We start from the raw sequence: 13,749 nt of genomic DNA, 5'->3' as shown, positions 1-13,749 counted from the left end.
GGATTGAGATTCTTCATTCTAACAAGCTTCAAGACAATGGGGATGTTTCAAGTTCAGGAACCATATTCTAACTTGCCAGGTGTTAGAAGGCTTCTCAATAGTTCCCCCAACAGAGCCTGTACTAAGGAAGTAGGTGTGGAAGGCAAACACCACACATGTGATAACCATGGTACCGGACACTGAAAGAGGAATGACCCAAAGATAAGGTCAAAGCTTTAAGCTTAGAAATTTCCTAAGAAGATAGTAAGTTCCATTTTGGATGTGTTACTTGTGAGGTTCCTATGGTGTAATTATGTGGATATGTATAAAAGGCAGGGGGACATACAAGTTTGGAGCTTCATGAAAGTTTACAGTAGAGACGTACCAGGTTGAGCCATATGAAATTGCCAATAGCCAACAACTCTCAACCTACAAAAATGGCTGTGTCATATGGTCCCACCTAATAAATTTGAGGATCATTTTCACAGAGGTAATACTTAAATGTGTGAAGGTATGTGATATTAGCAAAGGTAAGCATGAAGACTGAGGTAGGGACTGAACTTTGGGAAATGTCTACATTTAGGAGATGAGCAGATAGAAAAAAATGAAAGAGTCTATATTCATTTGCTAGGGCTGCTGTAACAAAGTAAATGGACTGGATGGCTTAAAACAGAAATGTATTTTCTCAGACTCCTTGATATCTGGAGTCTGAGATCAAGGTTTCTTTGGAGGCCTCTATCATTGGCTTGGCTTATAGATGGCCATCCTCTCCCTGTATCTTCACATGGTCTTCCCTCTGTAAATGTCTGTGTCTTAATTTCCTCTTCTTACAAGGACACCAGTAAGGCCAATCCTAATAACATCATTTTAATTTATTTACTTCTTTAAAGACCCTATCTCCAAATATAGTCACATTTTGAGATCCAGGGAGTTAGGGTTTCAACATATTAATTTGGGGGGAACACAGTTCAGCCCATAAGAGAGAATGACAAAGAATTTTCAAAAAGATAGGAAGAACTAGCATTGCACTCTCAAAATCTTAAAGAAGTAGAATTTCAGTAATGAAGCCCAGAAACAAGAATGTAATGGGAGGAATATGGATGAACTGTTGGAAGAACCACTGGATTTATAATTTGGAGGTCTTTGTTGACATTTGGAAAAGCAGTTTGAGTGATAAAACTGGGGGTGGAACTCAGAATAGGAAGGGGAATAAGTGAAGACCTCACAGAAAGATTAAAGAGACCCACTGGATCAAGTAAAACAAGCATAAATCCTTAGACAGTCCTTGGTCCAGCCTTGCTGTGACCTAACAACTCCCTTTTTCTCCCACTGAGGTACCGCTTCACTTACCCGGAAGGAACTTAAGTGTCTATACCTAAGAAAATGTGTAGTCCTAGGTCCTGGGACCACACTCATTTCAGTACTACCCTCTGAACATTCTGGTACCTTTAGAGTAAAGTGTACAGTGGAAATCACTGACAAATCATTTGCCTCCAGTAGATAGAGTTTACCAAAGATCACTAGCTTCAAAGAGAGGAAGAAAAAAAGTTCTTTTTTTCCTCAAAATTAGTCTGGGACAAAGCATCAGGAGTGAGGCACCCAAGTGCCTTTGGTGTTTATGTGATATCATTTCCACAGAATCATATGGCAAGGTCATGAAATTACCCACACCACTCTGGCAAATCTCCCTACTGGCAGATATCAGGAAAAATGAAGTAAATTTAAATTTAATAAATTATCTCAGTCATTCCAATGTAAAGCTTCCTTTTAGTTTAGGCATTTAATCACCAATAATTCATCTTTAATCAAGACCCACTCGAGTACTCTCATTTGGATATCTGCACTTGGCAAATTTTGCCACCTTCTCCCTTCTCTTCTCAAAATGGTATCTGGGTATATGTTGGGGAAGGGGCTTACCAGGTCTTTGTGTCAGTGGACTGAAGGATTCCTCAGAGCTGATGGTAACTCTGCTATCATATTTCTTTTTTGCCTGGTTGCTACTCCCTCTGCTGGCACTCAGGTCTGAAGTCAGTAGTTGGTGTACTTGATGGGTGGCCCGTTCCAACTTGATTGGGGTCTGATGGTAAGCCCCTGTCTCTTACTGTTGACCTGATAAGGGCATCCAGCATTCAGGCCGTGCTTTGATTAACCTCACCAGAGCAGATACCATTCCATCATAGGCCCACTGGATCCCAACTCTACCCCAACTAGAATAAGAGGTCAGCAAGGGCAGAGATTTATCAATAGATTTTATTCACTGCTATATTCTCAGTGCTTAGAAGGGTCTCTAATCCATAGTCATCATTCAATAAATATTTGGGAGAAGTGAATTTTCTAGGCTTGGCTCTTGACACGCTAAAGGAAGAAAATCCTTTCTCAATCTCTCTTTCTCTTTCTTCTTCTCACCTAGTTTCAAGTTTATTTGTCAAAATCCTTATTTGAATATCAGCAACTGAATGTTAACTTTTTAAAATTTGTATCACTTCTCTAATGAGCCTAAATCCTTCCTCCTTCCTCTCTTCTCACCTCTCACAGAAGGAGATAGTTCCCTCAGCCCACAGAAAGAAGGACAGTTAAACACACACATGCATGCACGTGTATGTGCACGTGTGCATGCACACACACACACACACACACACACATTTAGTGGCCCCAAAGTTCATAAAAAAGGAAGGTGCTTCCAAAAAATCTTAGGTTCCCTGTCTTTCATGGCCAACTGAAAGGAAAAACCATAAAAGGCAATATCCACCAAAATTCAAGCACCCTCTTTAGGAGGCAATGTTTCTTCCCCCTCCTATGTCCTCCTGTGAGGGAGTTCAAGGAGAGTAACACTGATCTTTTTGTTCTCCTTTCATTTCACCAGCAAAGATGAGAACATAAGAAGCAAATGGAGTTACTTATCAGATTAATAAATGTGATATGACCCCGCCCCTCCCCTTGCCCCTGGGAGCAGCCCTGCCCACCTGCCATAGGTCACTGTTGACTGTGACTAGTGAGTGAAGCCCACTGGATTCTGGGATTCAGCTCTAGCCCATCTGAATGCACTCTAAGATATATTGTTCGAATTTTATCAGTAATAAAGGTGATCTTTCAGTACTCCATTAGCTTACTGCTGATTTATTACTTGATTAGTTCAGAATCTGGGCAAGGTAGAGAAGCATTATTTATTACACTGCTTCAGAAACCCCCAAATTGGAATATTCTCCTCAACCTAGATCTATCAATAGATACTTCGTCATGAGATAATGAAAATCCAAAGTGTGCATGGTATGGATAAAATAAATGCCTAGGTTGAATCATTTAATATGTTGCAGAGTGTAGGACATAACAGAACTCCAGCATTCTGACACTAACCAGTTCCCTCTCTTTGTTTCCACCTGTGCCAGGGCCACTTATCTTCTCCAGATTTGTTGAAACAAATTTCAAGAACTTTCTTTGTTAACCATTTCCATTTCTTTTAAGATTAGCATTATAAAATTCTTCACTGGCTTACAGTAATGCAATGGAAGAACTCTCAGCTGAGAAACAGAGAAACTTAGCTTATATCCTAGCCATAAAGGGGACAGGTAGACTAGATGTGCACTAACATGCCATTCTGTACCTTTTCTAGACAATTCATCCTTTTTATCTCATAAAATAAGAAGAAAGTTGTCTCAGTTAGAAAGCAAAAGAATTGATCAGCATTCTTCATTAAGTAAACTTTTATAAAGTCACCTTTAAATTAAAGACATTCTTAAACTCTACTTTTCTAATCTTAGTAAAATCACCTTAGCATATAGCTTCAAGATGGTGGAGGAGTTAGATGTGGAGATCACCTTCCTCCCCACAAATACATCAAAGAAACAACTACATGAGGAATAGCTCCTACAGAACACCTACTGAATGCTGGCAGAACACCTCAGACCTCCCAAAAGGTAAGAAACTCCCCACGTACCTGGGGAGGGCAAAAGGAAAAAGAAAAAAACAGAGACAAAAGAATAGGGATGGGACCTGCACTTCTGGGAGGGAGCTACAAAGGAGGAAAAGTTTCCACACGCTAGGAAACCCCTTCACTGGCTGAGACAGGGAGTGGGGGGGGGGGGACACTTCAGAGCCACGGAGGAGAGCACAGCAACAGGGGTGCAGAGGGCAAAGCGGAGAGATTTCCGCACAGAGGATCAGTGCCGACCAGCACTCACCAGCCTGAGAGGCTTCTCTGCTCACCTGCCGGGGAGGGTGAGGCCTGGAGCTGAGGATCAGGCTTCGGAGATCAGATCCCAGAGAGAGGACTGGGGTTGGCTGCGTGAACACAGCCTGAAGTGGGCTAGTGCATCATAGCTAGCCAGGAGGGAGTCCGGGAAAAAGTCTGGAACTGCCTAAGAGGCAAGAGAGCATTGTTTTGGGGTGTGCAAGGAGAGGGGATTCAGAGCACTGCCTAAGTGAGCTCCAGAGACGAGCATGAGCTACAGCTATCACTGAGGACCCCAGAGATGGGCATGAAATGCTAAGGCTGCTGCTGCAGCCACCATGAAACCTGTGTGTAAGCACAGGTCACTATCCACACCTTCCCTCCTGGGAGCCTGTGCAGCCAGCCACTGCTAGGGCACTGTGATTCAGGGCCAATTTCCCCGGGAGAACACACGTCATGCCTCAGGCTGTTGCAACATAATGTTGGCCTCTGCTGCCTCAGGCTTGCCCCATTCTGTACCCCTCCCTCCCTCTGCCCTGAGTGAGCCAGAGCCCCCTAATCAGCTGCAACTTTAACCCTGTCCTGTCTGGGCAGGGAACAGACACGTCAGGCAACCTACACCAAGAGAGGGGGCCAAATCCAAAGTTGAACCTCAGGAGCTGTTGGAACAAAGAAGAGAAAGGGAAATATCTCCATGCAGCCTCAGGAGCAGCAGATTAAATCTCCACTATCAAATTAATGTACCCTGCATCTGTGGAATAACTGAATAGACAACAACTCATCCCAAACTTGAGGCAGTGGGCTTTGGGAGCAACTGCAGACTTGGGGTTTGCTTTCTGCATCTAATTTATTTCTGATTTTATGTTTATCTTAGTTTAGTATTTAGAGCTTATTATCAATGGTAGATTTGTTTACTGATTTGGTTGCTCTCTTCCTTTATTTATATATATATTTATTCCCCTTTTTCTCATTTTGTGAGTTTCTATGTGTATGCTTCTTTATGTGACTTTGTCTGTATAGCTTTGCTTTTACCATTTGTCCTAGGGTTCTGTCTGTTCATTTTTCTTTTTTTTTTTTAGTATAGTTTTTTACTGCTTGTTATCATTGGTGGATTTGTTTTTTGGTTTGGTTGCTCTCTTCTTTCTTTTTTTTAATTACTTTTTTTCTTTTAATAATATATTTTTTATTTTAAGAACTTTTTAATTTTATTTTATTACTTCTCTCTTTCTTTCCTTTCTTCCTTTCTTCCTTCCTTCCTTCCTTTCTTTCTTTCTTTCTTTCTCTTTTCTTCTGAGCCGTGTGGCTGCCAGGGTCTTGGTGTTCCAGCCAGCTATCAGGCCTGAGTCCCTGAGGTGGGAGAGCCAGGGTCAGGACATTGGTCCACCAGAGACCTCCTGGCCCCACATATTTCAAATGGCAGAAGCTCTCACAGAGATCTCCATCTCAACACGAAGACCCAGATCCACTCAACGATCAGCAAGCTACAGTGTTGGATACCCTATGCCAAACAACTAGCAAGACAGGAACACAACCCCACCCATTAGGAGAGAGGCTGCCTAAAATCATAATAAGTTCACAGACACCCCAAAACACAACACCAGACGTGGTCCTGCCCACCAGAAAGAAAAGATCCAGCCTTATCCACCAGAACACAGGCACCAGTCCCCTCCAGCAGGAAGCCTACACAACCCACTAAACTAACCTTAGACAATGGAGACAGGCACCAAAAACAACAGGAACTATGAACCTGCAGCCAGTGAAAAGAAGACCCCAAACACAGTAAGGTAAGCAAAATGAGAAGACAGAAAAAGGCACAGCAGATGAAGGAGGAAGGTAAAAACCCACCAGATGAAACAAATGAAGAGGAAATAGGCAGTCTGCCTGAAAAATAATTCAGAGTAATGATAGTAAAGATGATCCAAAATCTTGTAAATAGAATGAAGAAAATACAAGAAATGCTTAACAAGGACCTAGAAGACTAAGGAGCAAACAAACAATGATGAACAACATAATAAGTGAAATTTTAAATTCTCTAGACGGAATCAATAGCAGAATAACTGAGGCAGAAGAATGGATAAGTGACCTGGAAGATAAAATAGTGGAAATAACAACCACAGAGCAGAATAAAGAAAAAAGAATGAAAAGAATTGAGGACACTCTCAGAGACTTCTGGGACAATATTTAACATACCAACATTCGAATTATATGGGTCCCAGAAGAAGAAGAGAAAAAAAAAGGACTGAGAAAATACTTGAAGAGATAATAGCTAAAAACTTCCCTAATATGGGAAAGGAAATGGTCAATCAAGTCCAGGAAGTGCAGATAGTCCCATACAGGAGAAATCAAAGGAGAAACATGCCAAGACACATATTAATCAAACTATCAAGAACTACATACAAAGAAAAAAAACATTAAAATCAGCAAGGGAAAAGCAACAAATAACATACAAGGGAATCCCCTTTATGGCTAACAGCTGAGCTTTCAGCAGAATTTCTGCAAGCCAGAGGGAGTGGCAGGACATATTTAATGTGATGAAAGGGAAAAAACTACAACCAGGATTACTCTGCCCAGCAAGGATCTCATTCAGATTTGATGGAGAAATTAAGACCTTTACAGACACACAAAAGCTAAGAAAATTCAGCACCACAAAACTAGCTTTACAACAAATGCTAAAGGAACTTCTTTAGGCAGGAAACACAAGAGAAGGAAAAGACCTACAATTACAATTGCAAAACAATTAAGAAAATGGTAATAGGAACATCCATATCAATAACTACCTTAAATGTAAATGGATTAAATGCTCCAACTAAAAGACACAGACTGGCTGAATAGATACAAAAACAAGACCCTTATATATGCTGTCTATAAGAGACCCACTTAGGACCTAGGGACACATACAGACTGAAAGTGAGAGGATGGAAAAAGATATTCCATGCAAATGGAAATCAAAAGAAAGCTGGAGTAGCAATTCTCATATCAGACAAAATAAACTTTAAAATAAAGACTATTACAAGAGACAAAGGACACTACATATGATCAAGGGATCAATCCAAGAAGATATAACAATTGTAAATATTTATGCACCCAACATAGGAGCACCTCAATACATAAGGCAAATGTTAACAGCCATAAAAGGGGAAATCAACAGTAACACAATCATAGTAGGGGACGTTAACACCCCACTTTCACCAATGGACAGATCATCAAAACTGAAACTAAATAAGGAAACACAAGCTTTAAATTATACATTAAGCAAGTTGGACTTAATTCATATTTATAGGACATTCCATCCAAAAACAACAGAATACACATTCTTCTCAAGTGCTCATGGAATATTCTCCAGGATAGATCATATTTTGGGTCACAACTCAAGCCTTGGTAAACTTAAGAAAATTGAAATCGTATTAAGTGTTTTTCTGACCACAATGCTATGACACTAGATATCAAGTACAGGAAAAACATGGCAAAAAATACAAACATAGGCTAAACAATATGCTACTAAATAACCAAGAGATCACTGAAGAAATCAAAGAGGAAACCAAAATATACCTAAAAACAAATGACAATGAAAACATGACAGCCCAAAACCTATGGGTTGCAGCAAAAGCAGTTCTAAGAGGAAGTTTATAGCAATAAAATCCTACCTCAAGAAGCAAGAAAAATCTCAAATAAACAACCTACCTTACACCTAAAGCAATTAGAGAAAGAAGAACAAAAAAAACCCCCCAAAGTTAGCAGAAGGAAATAAATCAGAAAGATCAGATCAGAAGTAAATGAAAAAGAAATTAAGGAAATGATAGCAAATATCAACAAAACTAAAAGCTAGTTCTTTGAGAAGATAAACAACATTGATAAACCACTAGCCAGACTCATCAAGAAAAAAAGGGAGAAGACTCAAATCAAGAGAATTAGAAATGAAAAAGGAGAAGTAACAACTGACACTGCAGAAATATAAAGGATCATGAGAGATTTCTACAAGCAACTATATGCCAGTAAAATGGACAACCTGGAAGAAATGGACAAATTCTTAGAAAAGCACAACCTACCGAGACTGAACCAGGAAGAAATAGAAAACATAAACCAACCAATCACAAGCACTGCATCTGAAACTGTGATTAAAAATCTTCCAACAAACAAAAGCCCAGGACCAGACGGATTCACAGGTGAATTCTATCAAACATTTAGAGACGGTCTAACACCTATCCTTCTCAAACTCTTCCAAAATACAGCAGAGGGAGGAATGCTCCCAAACTCATTCTACGAGGCCACCATCACCCTGATACCAAAACCAGACAAAGATGTCACAAAAAAGAAAACTACAGACCAATATCACGGATGAACATAGATGCAAAAATCCCTAACAAAGGGCTTCCCTGGTGGCGCAGTGGTTGAGAGTCCGCCTGCCGATGCATGGGACACGGGTTCGTGTCCCGGTCCGGGAAGATCCCATATGCCGCGGAGCGGCTAGGCCCGTGAGCCATGGCCACTGAGCCTGCGCGTCCGGAGCCTGTGCTCCGCAACGGGAGAGGCCACAACAGTGAGAGGCCCGCGTACCGCAAAAAAAAAAAAAAAATTCTACAAACAATAAATGTCGGAAAGGGTGTGGAGAAAACGGAACCCTCTTGCACTGCTGGTGGGAATGTTAACTGATACAGACACTATGGAGAACAGTATGGAGGTTTCTTAAAAAAGTGAAAATAGAACTACCATACAACCCAGCAATCCGACTACTGGGCATATACCCTGAGAAAACCATAATTCAAAAAGAGTCATGTACCACAATGTTCACTGCAGCTGTATTTACAATAGCCAGGACATGGAAGCAACCTAAGTGTCCATTGACAGATGAATGGATAAAGATGTGGCACATATATACAATGGAATATTAGTCATAAAAAGAAACAAAACTGAGTTATTTTTAGTGACGTGCATGGATCTAGAGACTGTCATACAGAGTGAAGTCAGAAAGAGAAAAACAAGTACCATATGCTAACACATATATATGGAATCTTTAAAAAAAAAAATGGTTCTGAAGAACCTAGGGGCAGGAAAGGAATAAAGTTGCAGACGTAGAGAATGGACTTGAGGACACAGGGAAGGATAAGGGTAAGTTGGGGTGAAGTGAGAGAGTGGCATGGACATATAAACACTACCAAATGTAAAATAGATAGCTAGTGGGAAGCAGCCACATAGCACAGGGAGATCAGCTCGGTGCTTTGTGTCCTCCTAGAGGGGTGGGATAGGGAGGGTGGAAGGGAGACACCAGAGGGAGGAGATATGGGGATATATGTTTATGTATAGCTGATCCACTTTGTTATACAGCAGAAACTAACACACCATTGTAAAGCAATTATACTCCAATAAAGTTGTTAAAAAAAATCACCTTAACATTCTTTCTTAGATATTATTTGTTAACCAGTTCTGAGTGGTAACTTTTTGCTTCCAAAATGCACTTTAAATAGTGATGCTTTTTTTTAAGTGGATATTGGCCAGAGTATCTGACACCAAGATAGTTTAATTAGTTATGCATTTGCCTCCTATCCAGTTCCAATAAATATGCATTCATCAGCACAGCTGCATCTCAGCATGCACATTTAAATTAAAGAGGCTTTTTCAGAGGCTGAGGCAGTCCTCACATCTCTTCACTTTGCCAGAAGACACATCAAATACTGAATCAGTTGCTTCCTTAGAATTTCTTCATAGGTTCTTCTTGTGACGATCATAAACATGTTGCTAGATTAGATTTTCGCATTGTTGCCTAATAACCTATTATTTTTAAATGAAATAATAGCACCTATTTCTTTAATAAAATCAATTTTTTCCTGTATGTCTCTTAAATATAAGTGCATAAATGATATTTGATATAAGAGATTCAAGACTATTGTCCCATGCTTTTCCTTTGATATTCACTGTGGCTTTTCTAGAATAAAGCATCATTAGTTGAAAATGAAATTAAACCCCAAAGATTCTATTTTTTGTACATTAGAATCCAAATGTAAGCTACCCTAGCTAATAGACATCAGATTAGCAGTTATTCAAAATGGGATGCTATTTCTTGAATGTTAACATTTAAAATGATGTAGATATTACTTTCTTCCCAGTCAGAAACCCCTAGCTAACAGGGAAAAGGGGCATTGTTATGGAAGTTCTAACCAGTGTCAGTCTCTGAACATTTATCCACAGCTTGCACCTGACATAGGCAATGACGAATGAGCCAACTTGCTGTTTGCTCTCCCCTGTAGAGAGGGCAAGCTTCCTTTTTTTCTAGAGAGCCAGAGGGAAAAAGATGAGAAGGAGGTGGATGGGCATTTAAGAGGTACCTGCAGGGGCGCTGTATGTGTGACAGGCATCAGTAGCACCTTCCACCACATGGAACCAGGCCAGAAGGCTTTAGGACCTGCATCAAGTCCCCCAAGACTTGGTCCTCAGGTCCTCTGGTCCTCAGGGTCGATCCAGAGCAGAAAAGACATCACGTAACCATGTGTAAGTGATCTCCTTGAGGGCTGCCCACATTGAGACTTTACAGATGGGCACCAAGTTACAACTGCTGCCATCCACATGTAAGTAGGGGACTCTACACATCTCCAAGACAGCTATAGCATAAATGAAACTGAGGGGAAGAGTATGGTGGGGTGGGATGGGAAGGGGCCGGGGTGGATGAAGAAGGGGGAAGTGAAAAGAGAGGTGGTGAAGAAGATCTTAGATTTTCTTCCAACTGTTCACTTCTTTAAATAACAAGAAGGTTAATGGTTTCTGCAGTCCTAAAATATACCTATGCCTGCCAGGTTCCTGAAGGTTAATTGCTGCTGCTAGGGAAGCTGTCCTAATTTGTTCTGCCTTATAATGATCTTCCTATAGGCAAACTCCAGAAGAGACCTGCCTGCAGGTGTGCTGCATGCACAGGAGATGATGACCCCTCCTAGAGAAATGGGGAATATGAGGTTGAGTTACTGTAAAAGTTTATCAGTGATTGGCAGTGATTGATATTCAGGGGCAAATGTTGCTAGACATTTTCACATTTTCATCTGTCTTATAGGCTTTTTTAGTGGAGTTTTCAATTACACATCAACTGTTCCTTTCCTGTCACCTTGAAGTTCCTATACTATCCACAACATGTTCCTGTAATACATTCATGCCTTTGAGAGGTTGACAAGAGAAGTGAATGGCATGAGGTACCCAAGATCACAGCCACACTATTTCACTTTCCCCTGGTGACGACAAATATGTTCAAATCCAAAAACTGAGATATACTGACACCTGTCTGAAACAGGAAATTCCAGGACATGTAATGACCATAACTTATTACAACAAACTAGTTCTTAGCAACTCAGTGATTAAACTGACCTACATTAGGCCAATTTCCTAACCTGAAAAGTATATATTAAAAATGTATACAATGCTATTATTTTGATAGAAATGTAGAAACTGTTACTATGCATTCAGGTTAGTTTAGCCACTCATTTTCACTAGCAACATCGAGAGATTCTTTGCTTTCCTTTGAAGCAATTCTCACATACATGACCATCTCCCATCTTTTCAGTCAACTGACAATGAGACACACTCATACCCCCTGGTCCCCTACCTCAAGCTATTTCTAGAAGTAGGTAGAGAAGCAGGCAGCCACCTCTGTGCTGTGTAAAAGGAAAGGGGAAAAAACCTTCTTCCAGTAGTAGTCATAATTGCAGAATAACTCCATTCCAGCAGTCCAGAGGGGCTGCCCTTACTATCACTGTAGCTTCATTTCTCTGGCTCTGGAAAAAATTTTCTATCTTCTTGGGGTCCTCTTTTTTATGGTAATGAAATTGGTAGGGGCTACATGCTTTATTTGCTCACTGTATTAAGTGTAGTGTGGGAAAAAAAAAACCATGGCAATGGGTTTAGTGTGGAAAGATATGATTTTGAGTCCCAGCTCTATCACTGGGAATTAGGGTCAGGCACTTTGCTTCCTTATGCTTCAGTTTAGTCATCTGTATAAGATGGAGTTAATACTCTTTGTCCTACATATGTCCCTGAGTGGTTGTGAGGGTCAAAGGAGATATTTTATAGAGAAATGCTATGTAAACTATAAAGTCTCTATCGATTCAATATGTTAGCATTATCAATAAATATCTTGATCAAAATCAAGTAATAGCTCAGTTAAATCAAGTGCAAAACGTAGAAAAATGCCTGGACTGAGGTGGGTAGTTCTAAGCTGATGAATGCTGATCATGGTGAGGGAAAGAAAAGTATAGAGAAGGAGTGAGGCATCTAGGGTAATCAATAGTACTATTTATCAAGTATTTATTCCTTTCCCAAGCACATGGAGGGAGTTCATTTCCTTGCCCAACTAAAGATATTGTGGCCATGTTATTTGCTTCGTAATGAAATATGAGCAAAAGAAAACATGTTCATCAGCAGGATACTTTTACCTACTAGATCCTTGAGAGGCTATAACATATAGGAATCTCTGGTAACCAATCTTAGATATGAAGTATGAGTAAGAAATAAAATTTTGTTGTGTTAAGTCATTGAAATTTTAGGATCATCTGCTAGACTATTCTGCTGCTATGGATCAAAAGTAAATTTTGAGCATAAACCATCTCCTAGATTTGACCATATCTCTGCTGTACTTTATCTCCTGCTCTTTGAGGGAGACAGAACTTTGATAATGGTTTCCCTATGGGTAATTTACCTTGTATAATAGCGATTCAGGGTTGGTCTAACCAGTAAGTTATTTTGGTTTACTTCATTAAAAAGCACAGGAGTGGATATGCAGTGACTTAAGTTTTTATTTGCTTAACATTTGGTGGCTTATTCTGATGCAAATGCTAAGAGATCTCCTCTGTGCAGGGAGAGCCACCTTTGCTGTTTGGCAAATAGCAAATGACTGGTAAGCAAATGCTGGAGGAATGCTGAATGAAGTTAGTTTTCATGAAAAAAAGTGAAGTTTGAACAAATATCATAAAGGATGAAAAGGTAAACTTTAGTAGCATGAAGAAGGAAGAAATTTTAGGAAAACCAAAGAGTAAATTTCTAGTCCCAAAAGAGCCTGTCCTGTTCTTGACCAGAGGTGGGAAAACCAACTGCACTGGAGGATATTTGAGGCCAATTCCATTATATCTCAATTGGAATTCTCTGGTTTGTAATCAACAAAAACCAACACTAGGGCTTCCCTGGTGGCATAGTGGTTGAGAGTCCTCCTGCCGATGCAGGGGACGCGGGTTCCTGCCCCGGTCCAGGAAAATCCCACATGCCGTGGAGCGGCTAGGCCTGTGAGCCATGGCCGCTGAGCCTGCGCGTCCGGAGCCCGTGCTCCGCAACGGGAGAGCCACAACAATGAGAGGCCCGCGTACCACAAAAAAAAAAAACAAAAAAAAACAAACAAAAAAAACCACCCCAACACTAAACAGAAGTTTATTGGAAGGATAATGAGTAGTTCACATCATCGTGAAGAAAGCTGAACAGTCAGACTCAGCAAGGATAAAAGGTACAGCAACATTGGGGGTGCAGGGAGCAGGGGCAGGTGGGCAATCTCCTTGGGGTGAATGAGCTCCTATCATTTTCAGGCTTTTTGTCATTCTGCTCTGCCAAATTTCAGGGAAAAGGTTTGGATCATGGACTTT

Source organism: Phocoena phocoena, chromosome 2 (assembly GCF_963924675.1).
Source record: "Phocoena phocoena chromosome 2, mPhoPho1.1, whole genome shotgun sequence".
NCBI classification, from domain to species: Eukaryota; Metazoa; Chordata; class Mammalia; order Artiodactyla; family Phocoenidae; genus Phocoena; species Phocoena phocoena.
The sequence above is the reverse complement of the archived record's forward strand: the minus strand, read 5'-3'. Positions refer to the sequence as shown.